General features: G+C 41.9%; 1 protein-coding gene and 1 long non-coding RNA gene across 3 annotated transcripts in view; both read right to left on the reverse strand.

Annotated features, from left to right (window-relative positions):
* LOC310669703 (uncharacterized protein) overlaps window positions 1-19059 on the reverse strand; it is a 154351-nt gene that overhangs the window by 37481 nt on the left and 97811 nt on the right. The gene's annotated exons all lie outside the window — the stretch shown is intronic.
* Window positions 6127-7894, reverse strand: LOC310672517. The gene is made up of 2 exons (XR_014508636.1): window positions 7827-7894; window positions 6127-6681 (listed from the first exon to the last, which is right to left on the reverse strand). It is a non-coding gene; the product is annotated as an uncharacterized lncRNA (long non-coding RNA).

A 19059-nucleotide genomic window follows, 5' to 3' on the forward strand; every position in this document is an offset into this window, starting at 1 on the left:
GGGATGTGTTTTATATGTATATTGTGCAAATCTAAAAAAATGTAGTATAAACACTGACAACTGGGAAACACTGGCCTGCGAGGGCTCCAGTTGGAGAACAGCCTTTACCAAAGGTGTCATGGGTTTTGAAGACACTCGAACTCAGGACGCAAGGGAGGGACACGCTAAGAGAAAGGTAGGCTTGGCAAATCCACACCGTGATCAACTCCTGCCTGGAAACCAATGTCCCCACTGTGGAATGATGTGTGGATCCAGAATTGGCCTCCACAGTCACTTAAGGACTCATTGTTAACACCTTGTTTATGGAAGACAATCTTACTCGGCTACGAGTGATCACCAAAGAAGAAGAAGATATTGTGTACATAGCCCAACATTTACCCTCCAACACCTCAGTACCATTCTATGCTACCCTAGCAACTGCTGCCCAAAGTGGCCATTTTACTTTGCCAGATTGGCCATGGGGGAAGGGAACCATGGGAAAGAAGCTTTCCCTCAGTGAGGACTTCCCTCTTGGTAAATATGTGTAGGGTTGCCTAAGGCTGTGATCCAAAGGGCAGTCAGTAGATCAGGGGCAGAGCATTTGCTTTGCATGCAAGATGTCCCAGGTTCAATCCACGACATCTCCAGGTAGAGCTGGTAAAGAGTGAAACCTTGGAGACCTGCTGCCAATCAGTGTAGACAATACTCAGCTGGGTGGACCAATGGTCTGTCTCAGTATAAGGCAGCTTCCTAGGTTCATATGCATACCTACTAGAAAGGAAGTCCCATGGAACTGAGTGAGACTTACTGCTGAATAAATCTGTTTGGAATTTGGCCATAAAAATGCTGTGTAAATGATTAATATTAAAAACAGTCCACCCTTTTTATTTGCAGTAACACAGTTCCCTGTGTGCACGGTGGGGGGAAATAACAGTGAACATAATGAAAGCGTGCCACATTTGGAAGGATAAATCCTCACAGACTGACTCAGTAATGGATTTCTGACACAATCCTGGCACTCATCCATAAAAACCGGACCAGGTCAAAGATTCAGCTTTCTGTGATATATTTTCTTTTCCAAAATATTTATGTACATGGTAGTAAATCATGTCATGGCCCTTTGCATGAGCATCGCAACATGTTTAGCATAGCATTTGCCTGTAGTCTGAACTTCAGAAAGGATCAGTTTATGGAGTCGTAATCTGGCGAAAGCTTTTCCTAGGTTGTACACTTCAGAATGAGGACTTGCATGTGTGAATGGTCACCTGATTTAAAACTCCCAACGTGTAGAAACTTGCATGTCAGGAAGAAGCTGTGACGTTAACATATATGAGAGAGTGCTGGAGGGGAAATAGTTAAATAGGTTGCACAGTCAGGACCCAGGGGGGTGGAGTCAGTGGGACTATAAAACCAGTTCTGGGAGGAGTTCGTTGGGAGTTATTGGTGGGTAGTTGGTTGGTTTGAGTGGGTTGGCTGGTTGGGAAAGGCAGTTGGTAACAGAGAGACAGTTAGGGCAGTTGGTCCTTGAGTGTGGGGAGGTAGAAGAGATCGAGAGAGGAAAATAAGACTAAGAAAGTAAACAGCAACAACGTTTGGAATGCCGTAAAAGTTTGTTTGTGTCTGAAATAAAATACACTCTTCTTTATTAATTGAGAACCAGACTGAGACTGAAGTAATTTTACCAGGGAGGACCTGGCTGGTGGCAGCAGATTAGTGGTGTACGGGTCAATAGCCTGTGAGACGACCGGGGGCTCCATACGAACGCCACAGAAGCGTTTGGTCATTCCCTGACACACTGTTTTATATGTCCCAATAGCCTTCCTAGTGGGGGAAGCATCCACATTTGCACCACCCACCCTACATACCCCTCCCTCTACAGCCTTAAGTGGTACATCTCAGGAACAGCTTTGTCATTTGTATGTTTGCACCAGGATTGCTGCTGCACCTTTCCACCCTCTAAAGAGCATCGTGAAATATGAACAGAACACAAACCTCACTTTTATCAACACAGCAAAAGAGCAGTTATTGAAAGTATACTAGAGGAAAAGGAAATCATATGCAAGTCAGGCCGAACTTGAACGATTCTGCTGAATTGACTGCAGGTATTCTCACAAATGGAGAACTACGGTATTCAAGTCATGACCCCTGCAAACAAATAACCTTCCCATCCCCAAAGTTAAGTATCTTTGGGGAAACCAGTTGTCCTAAGCAGAGGGTTGGCTGTCAAAGTCCTCATGGTCCTTGAAAAGGCCTTCTAGGATTTGAGCTGCCTCTCCTGCCACTCAAATCCTTGCCAGTCATTCTGGCATTTTACAGGGCAGAGCCTTTAGTGCAGGTCCTGGCTAATGACTGACGAAAGAATGTTGCTATTTCTTTTTAAATATTTTTGACAAGCAACGTCAGGGCAGAGTTCAGAGTGGTTTCAGATTCCCACAACAACAATGAGGCTCTGCACTTTCCCAAACACTTGCACATTTCCTTAGAAACAGGTGACAGACATCTGTGAAGCTGATCTCAGAGCTGGAACGGGCCTGGCCTCACATGCTCAATTGTGGGTGTTCTGCTCTGACAACAGTGAGAAGGATATCGTTTAAATAATTCCAGACTCTACTGCAATCCCCCCCCCCAAATGTAACAGTGTGGGAAGAGGTCAACTTACTAAGGAACAGAATATGAATGCAGAAGGAAATCAAAGATATTTGAACTTAATAGTTATGTAAAGCCTGACGTAGGGTACGCTTAAAGGGTTAACTGGAGCCTATGCAACATCCCATCTATTAAAATTAACCAAGCACAGAAGATTGCTTGTCAGGTGGTAAATGGGAGCTCCACACACTTAATGTGAGCAACTTCCAGAGGACTAGCCTGGGTCAGTTTGCTACAGAAAAAAAGGTTTGTCTTTTCTCTTGGATGTCACAGTAAACCACGGTTTACTATTATGGGAATAGGCCTGCCCCCGTTTGCATTTAGATGTTCCCCCCTCATCCTGCAGTGCTGCTGTCAGGAGGAGTTCAGAAGCTTCAGATTCCATTTTTGATTGACTGCCCATTGTCATTTCATCCAAATACAACAAACCTCAAGTATGGTTTGTTTAAAGCAAGCCAACTTCAAACAATGGGTTATGAAACAAACCATAGCCATTGCTTAGGGTAGGGAACCTGTAGCCCTCTGGATGTTGTTAGATTCCTACTCCCATCAGCCCTAGTCAACATGATCAAGGGTCAAGGGTGATTGCAGTTGTAGTCTAGAAACATATGGAGGGCCACAGGTTTCATAGAGTTTTTATGTCGCCCAAACTGTGGCTACATAAATAGAAGCTAAGCTTCTGACCTCCTTGCAACAGCTGTGCCAGAAGAGGAGAGGGGAGAGGGGAGTGCAAGAGGCTGAGCCTCACCTTGACTTGTTCTTGACATGCTAAAGCATGGCTTGTCATTATATCTGAGCACAGCCTATATGGTCTAAGCTTTCATGGGTTAGAGTCCATTTGATTGAATGTGCTGCTCTGCATAATCAGAAGGATATCGGTAGCTGATGCAAAATTTCTGCACCCTGAAAAGGAGCTGGAGCCCTGAACTAAGGGAATTTGTATCTTTGGGAAACTGAGGTAGACCAGCAGTAAGGACAGTGATGGATATATCTGGAGGCAGGTATTGGATAGGGATTAAGAATCAATCACTCACCTGGATATTAAAAATTCATAATGTTTATTGCAATCCCAAAATAACACACACAAAAAACCACCACCCAAATATATTTATTTTTCTTCCCCCACACAAACATACATACAGACATTTAGAGGGAAAAGAAAAGAATCATTACATGTGGTGTGACTTTTCTGTTTCCACTAAGAAATCACGATTTACATTATATTGTTGATAATAATTAGTGCAAGTCATTTTGAAATCCACAGCTCAAAATCATAGTCTTATTGGGCAGAGAACTCTGGAATTGTAGAGAGAGATATGGAATAAAATGAACCATGTTCGTTTTATCTCTTAAAACTGCCTTTCTAACAGTGTTTAAGTATACTAACAGCCCAAATATAAAGCTTGCTTGCTTGGAAAGAAGTGCCATGGACTTCAGTGACTATATTCTAGCCTAAGTATAATTGCACATTGAGATTATGAAACCAAAAAAGAGTAAAAGAACTGACAGCACTGCCTCTCTCTTTTTCTCATCGAACAAGTGTTCATTAATTCAGCACTCATCCAAGTATATTTGTAATGTTTTTTGGAACAGAAATATTTGTGTTGGAGAGCATCATCCTTTGTGGAAAAAATATATAAAATACCATTTTTTAAAAAACCTCTCTACATCTGTGGAAATCTCATTAGGTAGTTTCAGATCAGCTGGCATCTGGAAAAGATCATTCCTTCTAAACAGAAAAATATGTCATAAATGTCATGAGGGGTGTTGGGAGAACCACATGAAATTAGTTTGGTTCCTCAAATCAGCAATGGGGGCCTGAATTGTAACTGGAAAACAGATTTCTTGAATAGGCATTAAATGGATTTTGGTCAAGGTTTAGCTGAATGGGCTCTACATTAAAAGAAACATGTTCCAAGTCAAAGCAGGCTCAATATTTTAGTGGACAGAACGAGTTCTGTCTTCTCATACTTGCAATGTGTTAAGGGTTGTTTTCTATTTTATGTTTCCATTGTGATGAATTCATGGTTGCAATTCCGCCCAAAGTTACACCCCGCCCAGTACTTAATGCACACTGCAATTAACAAGATTCAGATTCATGAAACTGTCTGCAAAACTGAAGCTTAACTAATTAAGGGAACCTACAGCAGAATGAAATAGGTTGCAGCCGTAATGGATTGTTAAGTTATTTATCATGTTCCTTTTCATCTAAGGAGTACAGGGTGGCATACATGGGTTTATCCCATTTTGTCTCTACAAAGAGAAATGGATCAGAGTTCTACCTGAGCAGAAATCCAAGCAAGTTGGGCTCCAGTTGGGGCAGGTGTGCTTCTGGGTTCGAGTCTCATTCCATATGAAGTGGAGCTAGTGGACCTGGGCACATCTCTGTGCCGTGCCATGCTCACTTTGTATGGTGCAGTTTCTTTTTGGTTTTTGAAATATATCCTTGTGCTCACAAAAACAACATTGCAATATACCCTGCTCTACCTGCATGCTATGGAGGAATGTTCTACATGCAAAGCATATGCTCTTAATTCAAGTTGGGGCCAATCCACTATGATCTGGAGCCAAACTGAGATAGGGCTTGCACCAAACTTCCACCACTTCCCTGCCAGTGCTCTATTTTTATGAAGCAAAAGAGGCTTACCTTTTGTAAAAGAGGTAACAGGAAGTGGTGGGAAAGAAAGTGGACCAGGAAAGACCTGGCAGGACCATTTATCAGCTACAAATGATGTTCCTGCCAGGCATTATCTACTGCCAGGGATTACGGGGTTTGGCTATGTGCTCCATGATCCTCTGTGGAAAATAGGGCAAGCTTTACAGCTGAGGAAAGACCCTGTGAGGTCTCCCTCTTCCATTCATCTGCATGCAACCACCCATTATCCCCTCTTCCTTTCCCAAGATAATGTCCACAATACCTGGTGGGAAATGACCTACAGAACATGTTTCTGCTAGGCACCATAGAAGTTATATTCAAGGTTCTCCTGGCCTCCTGACTTTCTGTCCTGCCTCCCACCACTTGGGAGTCACTCCTAAGGTAAGTTGCTTCTTAAGGGGGAAAGATGGAAGAGCAGCATATGGCAGTAGGGACAGAAGCATGGAGGTTTGTGGAAAGAGGGTAACTGGGCTTTTTGAATGCCCAAGTTGAACTAATTTGTGGAGTGAGCTAGAGGACATTTCACCCAGCTCTAGAAAATGTTCCCTGAATGCAGAAAATCTGAAAACCACTATGGTGTACCATTTTTCAAATCAGCAAACAATACATTCACATACTGAATGTGGCTGCAGACTGCAAATATTCTAAGATATCAGCTGTCAGTTACGTGTCAAATACCTGGAGATATTCAGAGAGAATGTGAGCCACAAAGTAGTGCCACAATTATCAAAGGGGGATTTGGGACAGAGCAGCAGGGAGATAGAGACAAGTCCACCCGAGCTCTGTCTTCCAGAGGAATACATCGCTATTAAGTACAAAAATCAAGAACGCAAATGCAAAATGACTCTCATCGACAACACTTACTTATTTCCTTGTTTGTTTTGCTCTTCCCACAGCACAACTGGAAGAACTGTGTGAGGAGATGAACAATCGCCAGAGACAACTTGGAACAATATCAGGATAAAGAAACAGGGCTCATTGGAAACAGGGCCTCCTAAGTATAATTATCTTCAGATACACAGCATTTTGGTCTAAATTTGTGCACTGGCAAAACTGAAGGTGATGTACCTCCCGCTGCACCATTAGTGAAACCACTAGTGAATGCAAGGTAAAAGCAGGAGGGTGCCAACGGATTGCTCAGATAGAGCCACTTTCCAGGCTTCAAACCATGCTAACCTTGCACATAGGACGGTGCAGCAAATTTCTGTCTCCCATTTCTTGGAGCTCCAGGCAAACTATCTTAACGAGGCTGTATGACAAGAGCAGGCAACATATTACCACAGTCCATATATTCTCTCAGGCACTATTGTGTGCCTTGCAGGGCCCTTACTGACATCTCAATTGAGTGGCAGTGTTCATTAACACGGAGAAGCCATAGTCTCCTGACTGGGGCTAGAAAACTTTGAAAACAAAACAGGAAAGCAGCTGAAAAGCTCAGAAAACAGAAGGCATGCACACAGAAGTCCTCTAATGTATTTCATGTTTAAATGCCATGGTTTCCAATCTTAATATTGTGGTTTTGAAGAGCAGGGTTGCAAATTTGAATTTCCACTGGATTTTTGCAGAATTTCTAACATCACACCCACCCACACCATTCGTCAGTTTCTCCAGATAATTGAAAAATCCCAAAGAGAGTTTTTCTGGCTCCAGTGACATCACAAAAGTAATGTGCCATGACCCTCATAGCCTGTTATGCAGCTTATCCATGTAAATGTTATGTCAATGATATAAATCTATGAACATGTAAATGCAAATTGGTGCCAACCATCCCGAGTCCATAGTATGTACTATGTTTAGTTTCTATGATTTGCTTAAAATTGACTTTTTTATATATAAAAAAGTAAATTAAAACAAGTTTGAAAACCTGAACTAAACTCACTCCTTCCACCCCACAGCCCAGGCTTTAGTCATGATAATGGCTTGGAATTTCAAACCTCCTGAATTGTACAACTGGAGAAGTTGCTGTTTTCACCATGAGGATTAGTAATGTAATATGACTGTATCAGTGGTGCTGTGCCTTTCTATGCTTAAAATGTATGTTATTATGATGGAGATAGTGATGGTTGTATACTGCGAGAATCTCTGGGGAACACAATGCACTTCTTCACTCTGTGAACACAGACACAAATTGCCCGTGCATAAACTCATGCAAAGACATAGCTGCTACCAGGCCCGTGCAGGGGGAGGAGGCAGGCAGGCACATTGCCCCAGGTCTTGGAGGGTTAGGCTGGCTGCGGTGCCCCGCCAGGGACCAGCTGCTTTTTTGTTTGAGTTTATTCTATCAACACTCCCACCCCCAGGGTTAGGGTTAGGGTTAGGGTTAGGGTTAGGGTTAGGGTTAGGGTTAGGGTTACCAGAGGCCTGTCTGCTACTGTAGGGATGTGAAACCTGTGGCCCTTCAAATCTGCCATCCCCAACTCTGCTTTGAAAGGTTGGAGGGAGGGGAAACCCCATAACAGATTGGAGGGCATGCATGATGAGAAGAGGGGAAGAAGTTTCCATCGCACGAAGGAACCTCAGTCATGCCAAGAGACCCTATAGGCACCTGCCTAGTTGTTCTCAGGTCCAGCCATGAAGAATCAAGTCTGCTGTTGTCCGCACAGGCCCTTCCTGGGTTATGTTTCTTTGTCCCTCCAAAGTAACAGAATGTTGGCAACTAGAGGAGGGGTGGGGAGAGAAGAATCATCTCTGGAGGAAGAAGTTTACTGCTTGGAGCTGAACTTGCTATGAAACTCACTTCAAGACTCATTTCACATCACACACAAAAACCATGCAGCTGCTGGGCAGCCGGAATAGGAGAGAGCTAATGCCTTGATGTCCTCCTTCTGGGCTTCTTGGAAGTTCTTGTTGGCCACTCTGGGGAACAGGATGCTGTGGTTCCCACAGTGCAGAAATAACAGGAGTTGATCCCCCAATGCATGGGCTTTGATGATTCTCCCAGAGATAGTGTCCCACAGCTGTAAGGCTGAGAGTCTTTCCTATATGCCCTCAGAGTGCTTAGTAAGGTGCATAGTGTCGTGAAGTTACTGTCAGTTGGCCTTAAGGACATATGGAACTCAATGGATGTTGCTTATCCTAATTTAATAGGTAGACCAGGTATTCAATGAGGCAGACGCCCTCATGGGCAGCACAGGTCATCCTTCAGAGATGATGTCATTGATTTAAGCCAGATCAGCATTTTGATCTGACATTTTAATTTAACGATATTCATACTATCTGAATAAGAGAGAGAAAATGGAAATGTAGAAATGAGCAGACTTGCCCCCTTGATGTTACAAGCTGCAAATGAACTGACATTTTCTCATCTGGTCTAAGTGCCTGGGAAGTCTTGGTGCTAACAGGTACATGTTAACAAGGAACATGCTCATGTCACATTGCTAAGTATTTTTGGGTGGCCGGTCAAGCATAGCTGCCTTTCAAGCTGCTTCAGAAAGGAGAAATATTAATAAACTCCTGGCAGCATGCAGATTTGATTGAATTTCTCATGGATCACAGCCCGCCCGCAGCTGTGTGGCGTACCTGTCAAGCAAAGACATTGTTCCATAATTGTTCTTGATGCATTGTGTGCTAATTACCATTGCTGAAAATAATCTCCAAAGATTATGGCAGGCGTCATAAATAACAAGCCGGCAGTTCGACACTGCATTATGACAGGACCTCAATCGCTCTTATCTTTTACTAGAGTGCAGCTTATGCATTAGTGTTACTAATGAATCTTTTTCATTTGTACAAGTGATGTTTCCATTTGACAATGACATGAACATAAAGTGGAGGTTAATTTACTCTATTCCAAGAGGTTCATTATTTAACCTGACGTTGAGGACAAAACAATGCAGCCTAATAGACGGCAAATAGAAATTAGTTGTGATGAATTTTGCCTTTTAATGCTCTTGAATTCAGTGGCTTGTTTGGCAGAAACGTGGCAGGAGACTGCAGGTTGCCTCGCAGGCTCAGTCACCTTATCTGGCTGTGTAGCAAGGGGAAATTTTCTGCCCTTTCATGAACTCGCCCTGATAACTTGTAAAACTGCAATGGATTTACAATAACATAAAGGGCTGTCTGTACTAACGGCCAAGCACTGTCACTGTGTCAATTTTTATCAGATTAGTTGGCATTAACGCTGTATCACCAATTGCTTTACAAGTCAAGCCGCAGTGAATTGAATTGGATTCGGGTAGCTATTAGAATTGCCAATTTAAACACTCTGAGCTTATCTAAGCTTTAAGCCATTGACAAAAAAGCTTGGTCACTCTCACAACATTTTTCAACATGCATAGGTAGGTGCTCCTAGCAGTCACTGGTATATCCAGTCATTGGAGAGCAACCGGAGATCGGAACCTTATCATAAGGGATAGTTACTGAGTTGATGGTGGTAGATGCCCTGAAAGGAAGTAGCTTTCATGTGCCATTGCCATAAATTTTGCATAGAATGGACATGAACTTTGGAGGCTGGGAGGCTATGGAAGGTGAACACACTGCAAATTTTCTTTACAGTTAGTTCCATCTACAGTTTTTTCTTCTTCTAAATATTGCACAGGACAAGGTGATCACAGAAAGGCAAGGGGAACAGGACATGGTGAAGTTATAAAAAGGATGGAATAGAAAAGGTTTAACTGCACCTTTCAGAAAAGTTTGTTTATTCTTTATTGAAATATTTATACTCAGTGTTTCCATCCCTAAGGGACCATTAAGGTAAAGAAATGTTCACCGACCACAAGATTCAGATCGGATCCTGATTTGGTGCTGCAGAAAACAGCATTTGTAATTTGGTTTAGGTATGAATCCAAATTCCAATTCGGGGGGGGGGGGATTGTTCCTTCCTCATTCACTACCTTAGGGAAATTCTAAAAGATTATAGGTTTGGCAGAATTGAATGGAATTTGCAAACATTGTAGTGCAATAGATAGCGCCTGCGGGCTTTTGTGCTAGGTTGCATTAAAATAGGGAGGGGATTAAAGGGAATTTCTTCCCTCCCTGTGGTTTTATTGGGAAAATTGTGGAAGTGCCCCAAGAAAATATTAGAAGACTGGGTGTGGGAGTTATGGTGAATGTAGGTGGGCAGCTTCAAGCTCATGTTCTGTTGAACTGGCACCACAGTTCAGAGAAACTGAGTGTAAAGCCGATTTGACAGAGGTGGATGTGTGGACAGAAATACTTGAATGTGCAGAATCTTTGTTGTTGTTGTTGTTGTTGTTGTTGTTGTTGTTGTTGTTGTTATGTCCAAGTATCCCTGCATTTTTGTTTGACAAGCCAGGGGAGAAATGTTTCAGTTTTTGCAGACACAGTATCTGCATAGTTGTTGTTGTTCAAAAAATCTGAATCACCAAATCACTTCGGAGGGGCCCACTTTGGATTAGGGAATTTTGCAGAGATCCTGTTTTGACTTGAATAAGTGCCAAATCTGTCCAAAGTTGTTCATTTCAGTTCTTGAGTTGGAATCCACCCAAAACTGTAGTTTGTGGTTCGAGGACCCGACCCCCGCTTGGTGGAATAAAGACGCGTTGACACAGAATATAAGGTTAATGGGCAAGAAAAGGCCACAACTTTATTGATTACAGCAAGTGAGAAGGTATTGGCTTAGGCATTGGACCACGGAAGATTTGACTCCACCCACTCGAAGAGCGGTGAGTCTGAAGAGGGGTTAAACACCAGTAGGGGGAGCCCGCTGATGCTAATACAACTATAAGCTCTCCCCTGATGTCACCGAGAGTTGTGCCATGGCCCCCCGTCACACAGGCATCGGACATTATTCACGACCGCCGGATTCCTTTAACGGAATACCCAAATTTGAAGGGGTAGGCAATGGCCACACCTTGCCCTTCCAATGCCTAACCGCCAAATACCAAGAAAGTTGTGACGATTGCTACGAGGTAGGTGAAAAAACCAAAAGGCCTAATGCTAGTTGGAAAAATTCCTTCCAGGCCCCCTGGGCAACCTGGGTGACCAAACATAGGTCCATAGCAAGGTCAAGAGAAAAGCTAAGCCCTAAGCCCTAAGGGTGGGTGGGTGACTCGCGACGAGAAGGTGAGCGAATGGGCTGAATGGCTGGCGTGGCTGCGTCTTGCCAAGCCACTTGATTGGGTGCTCAAGCGGGGGGGGGGGTGGCGCGCCAGCTATGTGGATGGGGCAGGGGGCATAACGCCCCCTGCGTGACGCGGAAGTCGTCTCCCGCCCACAACACCTCCCCTCCATGTTGGAAAGTGAGGCAAGTTTTCTGTGGTTTGAGAAAGTCCTGATAACATTATCTCTGTGTGGCAAAATTATTGAATTGTTTGTGTGGAGGTTCTTGTTATCTCCGTATAACTATCCTAGGGAATACAGTGGTACCTCAGGTTACATACGCTTCAGGTTAAATATGCTTCAGGTTACAGACTCCGCTAACCCAGAAATATTACCTCGGGTTAAGAACTTTGCTTCAGGATGAGTCAAGATTTCAAAAGGAAATAGTAAATAATGACAGTAAAATTATTTCAAAAATGTATAAAATGTTATTGGAATGGTGTACGATGGACGAGGAAGTCAAGTCGGTAATGATTCACTGGGCTAAGGATTTTGGGTACAATATATATTTGGAAGAATGGGCGAAAATATGGAATGACAACTTGAAGTTTACAGCATGCACCACATTAAAAGAAAATACGATGAAAATGGTATATAGGTGGTATATTACACCAGTTAAATTAGCAAAAATGTTTAAAATTAATAACAAATGTTGGAAATGCAAAGAGAAAGAAGGAACCTTTATTCACATGTGGTGGGAATGCAAAAAAATGAAGGGGTTCTGGGAGCTGATTTATAATGAGCTAAAGAAGATATTAAAATATAGTTTTGTAAAAAGACCAGAAACTTTCCTTCTAGGTATAATGAGAAATGAAATTAACAAAAAAGATCACAAATTCTTCCAATATGCAATAACAGCAGCGCGAATTTTAGTGGCCCAAAAATGGAAACAAGAAGATCTACCGACTGTAGAGGAGTGGAGATTGAAGTTAACGGATTACGCAGAACTGGACAAGTTAACAGGGAAAATCAGACATCAGAAAGATCACAAATTCATTGAGGACTGGGAAAAATTTTCGGAATATTTGAAGAGCGTATGTGATGAACAGACAACGCTAGTGGGCTTTAAAGAAGCTTTGTGAGAAAAAAAATAAGGACTATTGCAAAAATGTAAACAAATTAGCTAAGATATCTATCTATTTATTTATTTTTATTATTTATTTAGCTACTTACTTTCTTATATATTTGCTTATTTAAAGGTGATATGATAATTGAGGAATGCGTAAGAAAATTTTAAAAATGGATGATTGTCAGAGAAGCTGAGGGAAGTCCGTAAAATTGTAAATATGTTAATCGGAAATATGCAGGATTGTTAATATTTATGAAAAAATGGAATAAAAATATATTTTAAAAAAAAAAAGAACTTTGCTTCAGGATGAGAACAGAAATCGTGCAGCGGCAGCGGGAGGCCCCATTGGCTAAAGTGGTGCTTCAGGTTAAGAACAGTTTCAGGTAAAGAACAGACTTCCAGAATGAATTAAGTACTTAACCTGAGGTACCACTGTATAAGCCCCATATCAAGCCTTGCTTCTTCTTTTTATACCTGAAGGATCATCTCCACCTCCATCTTTCAGCCCAGACACTGAAGTCCAGCTCCAAGGGCCTTTTGGCGATTCCCTCACTGCGAGAAGTGAAGTTACAGGGAACCAGGCAGAGGGCCTTCTCGGTAGTCACACCCACCCTGTGGAACACCCTCCTGTCTGATGTCAAGGAAATCAACAACTATTTGACCTAGATGACATCTGAAGGCAGCCCTGTATGGAGAAGTTTTTAATGTTTTATTGTGTTTTTAATATTCTCTTGGGAGCTACCCAGAGTGTCAGGGGCAACCCAGTTAAATAGGCAGCATATAAATGATAATTTGGTTGCTGTTGTTCTTGTTGTTAGCTGGTGTATCAAAATATATATTTAGAAACGATGAGATCTGAAATATTGATTGTCATAATGAATTGGCTCACTTCTTTTTTCACTTTGTGGATTCCTTGTTGTCAAGTATTCAGGTCCTTTTCCCCCTGCAGGATTAAGATATAGAAGCTTGCTTCAAAAGGAAGTTTGAGGGTTCCAGAATGCTATTGGCATCCTACACAGCTTGGACATAGTTGAAGGCCCAGATCTAGCTTGTGTCAATGCTTTCTCATCACCTAAGAAGTGTAACTTTGCCAGTAGGTTTATCTAATTGTACCCCAAATGGCACATGAATGCTGGCTGAAAGTGGGAAAGCACATTCCTGAGAATGCACAATTCAAAGACTAGGCCGTGCCAATTAACATGTTATCATCAATATGGTTTGAATCAAGCGAATAGTTTCCTTGTTTATTGCAGGAGCATATTGTGCTGTTTTCAAGCAGTGTTATTTATAGTTTGTGGTAAATTAGCAGAGCAATTTGCCATAAATTATTGGAGTCATATTTTTAGCAGTGACACATTGTACAGGACAAAAATTGACCTTTCCCATGCCATAAACAGAAGGAAGGTCTGTGGGGGCATCCATCATAACCCTGCCTTTGGTGATTGCATATCACCGATGCATCAACTTCTCACAGACCATAAAATGCATCTACTCAATCTCACTTTTATTTTAGTATTTTATTTTATTTACAAATAATTTAGTTCTCTAGCATTGTCTTTGTATTTTCAGACCTTGCATAAAGAGACCATGGCTTCCCTGCCCACCAACTAAGAGATTCTTTTTTCTTTCCTTATTTTTGTCATATAGAAAGGCCTGAAATATTCATTTTAGGTATGCTTCCGGGATATTACTATCTATAATGGGCCAAATATTCCTCTTCCCAAGTGCTTGGTTTACATCCATCTGGGATAGCTCCTGTATAGAGAATATTCCAATGACATGCCTTCATAACTTGTGCTTTTCAGCCAGGGAGAGGGTGGAATCCTGAATCTGCATCAATATCAATTCATTAGTGGTCAATTCATTTTGAGCTAGACTCTCCTTGACCAAGCTCTTCACTGACCTGAGACCTCTGGTCAAGACATCATTCTGCCAGCCCAGGCATCTGTAGTGACCTCTCATTTCCCAGCAAGAGAGGCTCTCATCAGGTGACAAAAAGGGCCTGACTCTCCCCTACACGGCTTTAACATGGGACAACGCCATGTCTATCCTGAGCAAAGTTTCCCAATAAGCAGTGACACTTTTGACTTGTGCAGCTGTCTTCCCCCTTACGGAAAATTATCCCAGGCATGGTGTTTTCATTGTAATTATTTGTATAGCTTTAATATATCGTAGGTAGATAGGCAAGCAGATATTTTAAATTCTAAGAATGTTTAATTGTTTTTAATGATTGGTTTCCCCCTATGCTTTTAGCAGTTCTTATTTTTATCTGTAAGCTGCCTTGAGTCCCATCAGGAAGAAAGGCGGGGTATAAATAACTATATAATCGTCACCATAATTAGCTCAAATCACCCCAACATTTCCCTAGCAATATATTACCCAGGGTTCTCTGAATGCTCCACCAGCTGTGCCACTCTCCTTGCTTAGGAAATGTGCTGTGCCTGTTGACAGGATTTTCTACTTGCAGTTGATTGCATTAAGTATCTTTAAGAAGGGAGAAACATACTTCCTAATATTCAGCTACCTACAAATTGTGAGACGGAATAATCCCAGTGGGCAGTGCCGGAAAGACTATTGTTGCTGCTGCTGCTGCTGCTGCATCCTTCATTCAACCACACCGACTCAACCAAGTAAACAAAAGTGAAGAGAATATTTCAATTCCAGGTTTTGGAGATGAACATGCTCATGAGTCTGCTATTAGCACCTCAGATTTCCCTAAGGCTGACCTATTTGCTTCAGAAGTCTTGTTGGGTGATAAAGCGTTCCACAATCTCCCATCACCTTTTTCTCTGCTGCCAGTAATTTATAGTCCCAATGGCAGTACAGTGGTACCTCAGGTTAAGTACTTAATTCGTTCTGGAGGTCCATACTTAACCTGAAAGTGTTCTTAACCTGACGCACCACTTTAGCTAATGGGGCCTCCTGCTGCTGCCGCACTGCCGAGCATGATTTTTGTTCTCATTCTGAAGCATAGTTCTTAACCTGAAGCAATATTTCTGAGTTAGCGGAGTCTGTAACCTGAAGTGTATGTAACCTGAAGCGTATGTAACCTGAGGTACCATTGTAATGACTTGGTTATCTGTTGCTGCTGCTGCTGCTGGACATCCTTTTATTTTTGGGCCTTGGCTTCAGCCATATATAATCAGATACAGCAAAATTTTATTGACTTGGGGTTGTATACGCTGCCCATGCATGAGTGAATAAGCTTCCACTTGTGAACTGGGATTTCACCTTCTTCTCTTGACCCCTGCAGCCCTCTGAATAGCCTCACAATCTGCTCTGGAGAGTTGAGGAACCCTGTGGATCAGATTTGGTGGGGGGTGCAGGGAGCTGCAGGTGGCCAGAGAGGAAGCTAATGGAGCAGGGCCCCAATGTGTTGCCCCAATGGAGGTTCTTGTGCATTTTAACAGTGGCATGACCAACTGAAATTCAGCTGTTGAAGAGTTCACCATCACTGCATGTCCACTGCTAGGAAAAGCAATATCTATTGCACTGTTTAGGTCTATTTAAAGCTTGCTAGCTTACCTATTACATTTACAGTAGTACCTCTAGTTATGAACTTAATTCGTTCCGGAGGTCTGTTCTTAACCTGAAACTGTTCTTAACCAGAGGTGTGCTTTCACTAATGGGGCCTCTTGTTGCCGCTGAGCCACTGGCACACGATTTCCATTCTCATCCTGGGGCAAAGTTCTCAGCTCGAGGTAACTCTTCCAGGTTAGCAGAGTTTGTAACCTGAAGCGTTTGTAACCTGAGGCGTTTGTAACTTGAGGTACCACTGTATAGCCCAACTTTTCCCCAAGGAGCTCAAGGTAATATACATGGTTCTCTCCATCTCCACTTGGGGTGGGGTAAGTAATTGAGACTAGACCAAGGCCACCCAATGAACTTCATGGCTGAGTGGGGGTTGCAACCATGGTCTCCGCAGGACTCTAATCACTACACAATACTAGCTTCTTTAGATAGAGGGCCTGCTTCCAAGGAAAACATGAATTCCCCATGGCACCTTGCTATTAAAAACAATTATTTCATAAGTTGAATCAGGCATTTTCAACCTGTCATTTTGGCTTGCATATTCCTTTTCTGCACCATCAAGAACATAAATAACGCACAGTGGAATGAACAAGGGGAATGGTCTTTCTGCTACTTTGGATGCTTCTACATGTAATGCTTGTATATATTGAGCACTCAGAGCCAATTGCTCATAAGATAAATGTGTAGGTCTTTTTTCTAATGACTGCTGATCTACACAGTCTAGAGGACCTGATTTGGAAGAAAGAGCCACTGTCTAGCCAAAGCCCAATCTAGCAGATCAAATGCCTATAGCAGGGAATAACACTTTAATTAAGTATTTCCTGGTGCACTTCCTGTTTTCCTGATAACAACGTTACAGCTCAGCATGTGAAAAGGCACGTAGTTCTTCATTTGTTTCTACATTGTTGCAGCTGTATAAAAAGCACTGCCATCCCGCCTTGCACTTTGTGAGAAGTCACCAATCTTGCATGAGACAATCCAGTTGAAAGGGGTTATTTTCCTTGTACTAAAACTGGAGGAATGTTTAGAATAAATGGACACCATGTGCAATTAATACAATACTGAAATAGCAAATGCTGTCATTTGAAATCATATCCATGGAGGGTCCTTATCTACATAACCATCTTGCACATGAATAGAACAATTATGATTTTTTCTTTCCAGTCCCTTCACAGGCACAAAAAGAATATTGCTTCTATGGTTCCAGGTGCACAAATAACCACTCGCCTTAGAGAATTGTGTGTGTGTGTGTGTGTGTGTGTGTGTGAGAGAGAGAGAGAGAGAGAGAGAGAGAGAGAGATTTACAATATTAAATATGGTCCACTAAGAAAAGTCCTCTGGATAGTTTGCAATTAAGAATTAAGATCATAAAGTATAAAAATAGAACATAAAATCTAAAACAAAACATAACCAACAGTAGAATAAAACCAGTGGCAGATGATAACAACAGATCTAAACACACGGACACATACAATTTAGGAGCAGTAAAGGAAAGGTAGTCTGGCACCAGAATTGTTGCAATGTGGATACCAGGTAAGTAGAACATTCCACAGCAGAGATACTGCTACCGTAGGCCTTCTCTGTCCCTCCTTATTTCGGACCTGGAGCCAGAGAAGATAATCCAGGGAGGTAGATGTGGGAGGAGGCAGTCTTTCAGGTAACCTGGCCCCATCCATGTAAGGTTTTCAAGACTATGACCAGCACTTTGAATAGAGGTAGGACATGAACTGGAAGACAATGAAGATGATAAAGCATTGGTGTAATATTACTGGATCAATCTAGTCCCAGTTTCTGGACTGCTTTCAAAGGTAGTCCCATGTATAACACACTGCAGTAATCCAAACAGGAGTTTATCAGAGAATACAAAACTGTAGCAGGACTCGTTCTGTCCAGACAGAGTCATGGTTGGGTACATCAGTCAAAGCTGATAAAAGTCAATGAATTCAAAATTTTCAAAGAACATCTTGGTATGGTTTTACAAAATGAGAACCCAAATTGTCCATGGTCAGATGTTGAAAGAAAACTTTAGTGAACAGAACCTGAATTAGCTTTAGTTTTGTTAAGGCTTTCCCCAGAAGATATTGACTAGGGAATACAAAAGACTTCTAAAGTAGCAAATGGATATTTGTTTTCACAGCAACATAGAAGAGAGTGCCACCTACTGAATTGAAAAAGATAACCTACCAAGGTACCATGATGGTGGTGAAGAGGGAATGGAGTTACAATCCAGTTTTCCTTGAGCAAAAAGAATATATTCTGGAAAGAAAGAGTATCGTTCCGAGTGGTTTGGGTAGCAGTTCTACGATGCTGTATTTTTACTGCATATTATTATAGCATTACATTCATAGTTAGGGTCAGCTGCCATTTCCTGAGGTTTATAACTTGCCTGTTTTAATTAACATCAGGCCGAAACTTGGTAGGGGAGTTAGGGTTAGCCCAGATGTTAATGTTATTCTACAAATGCCTTATATCAGTTAAAACATTCAAAAATATATTAGGTAGTAAACATTTGGAGATGTGGTTTTGGGTGTAGTTTTCAGAAATGAAGTTAAGGAAAGGCTTGTTTTCGGGAGAGGGAATAATGCCTTCAATTTTCTTTCTGCATGAATTTGTTGTTGACAGGCAGGTAGGTAAGTTGAGAAAGGGAAACAACTTTAGAGAGTTTTTTTTACTTCACTCACAAAATAATATAAAAATATGGTGCATAACTAATTGCGAAGTTGTCTACTGTGCTTTTAATTGTATGGAAGTGATTTGATATGCTTGGAAGTGTATTAGAGACCTGGAATGACCTCCTCATGCTAATGAGTTGGTCTCATGACTTTGTGAGTAGAATAAAGGACACACAAATTCACGACAGCTTAAATCTCCTGTAGAACGTACTATATAAACAATTCCATTGACTTTGATCAAGAGAAGCATTTTACCTTGTGATACAAGTGTCTTACGATGGAAAATTGAAGGAGAAAGAGGAAACTATGGAAACATGAGTTCCCGCCCCCGCCCCGCTGTTGTTTCAATAAAAGTTGGTGGCAGTGATATGACCAAAGTAGCGCAAGGAAGATCCAAGAGGAAGCATTCTTCACTAATACAACCCTGCTTTGTTGGGCAGTTGATA

Source organism: Podarcis tiliguerta, assembly GCF_965153285.1.
Source record: "Podarcis tiliguerta genome assembly, chromosome: 2".
Taxonomy (NCBI): domain Eukaryota; kingdom Metazoa; phylum Chordata; class Lepidosauria; order Squamata; family Lacertidae; genus Podarcis; species Podarcis tiliguerta.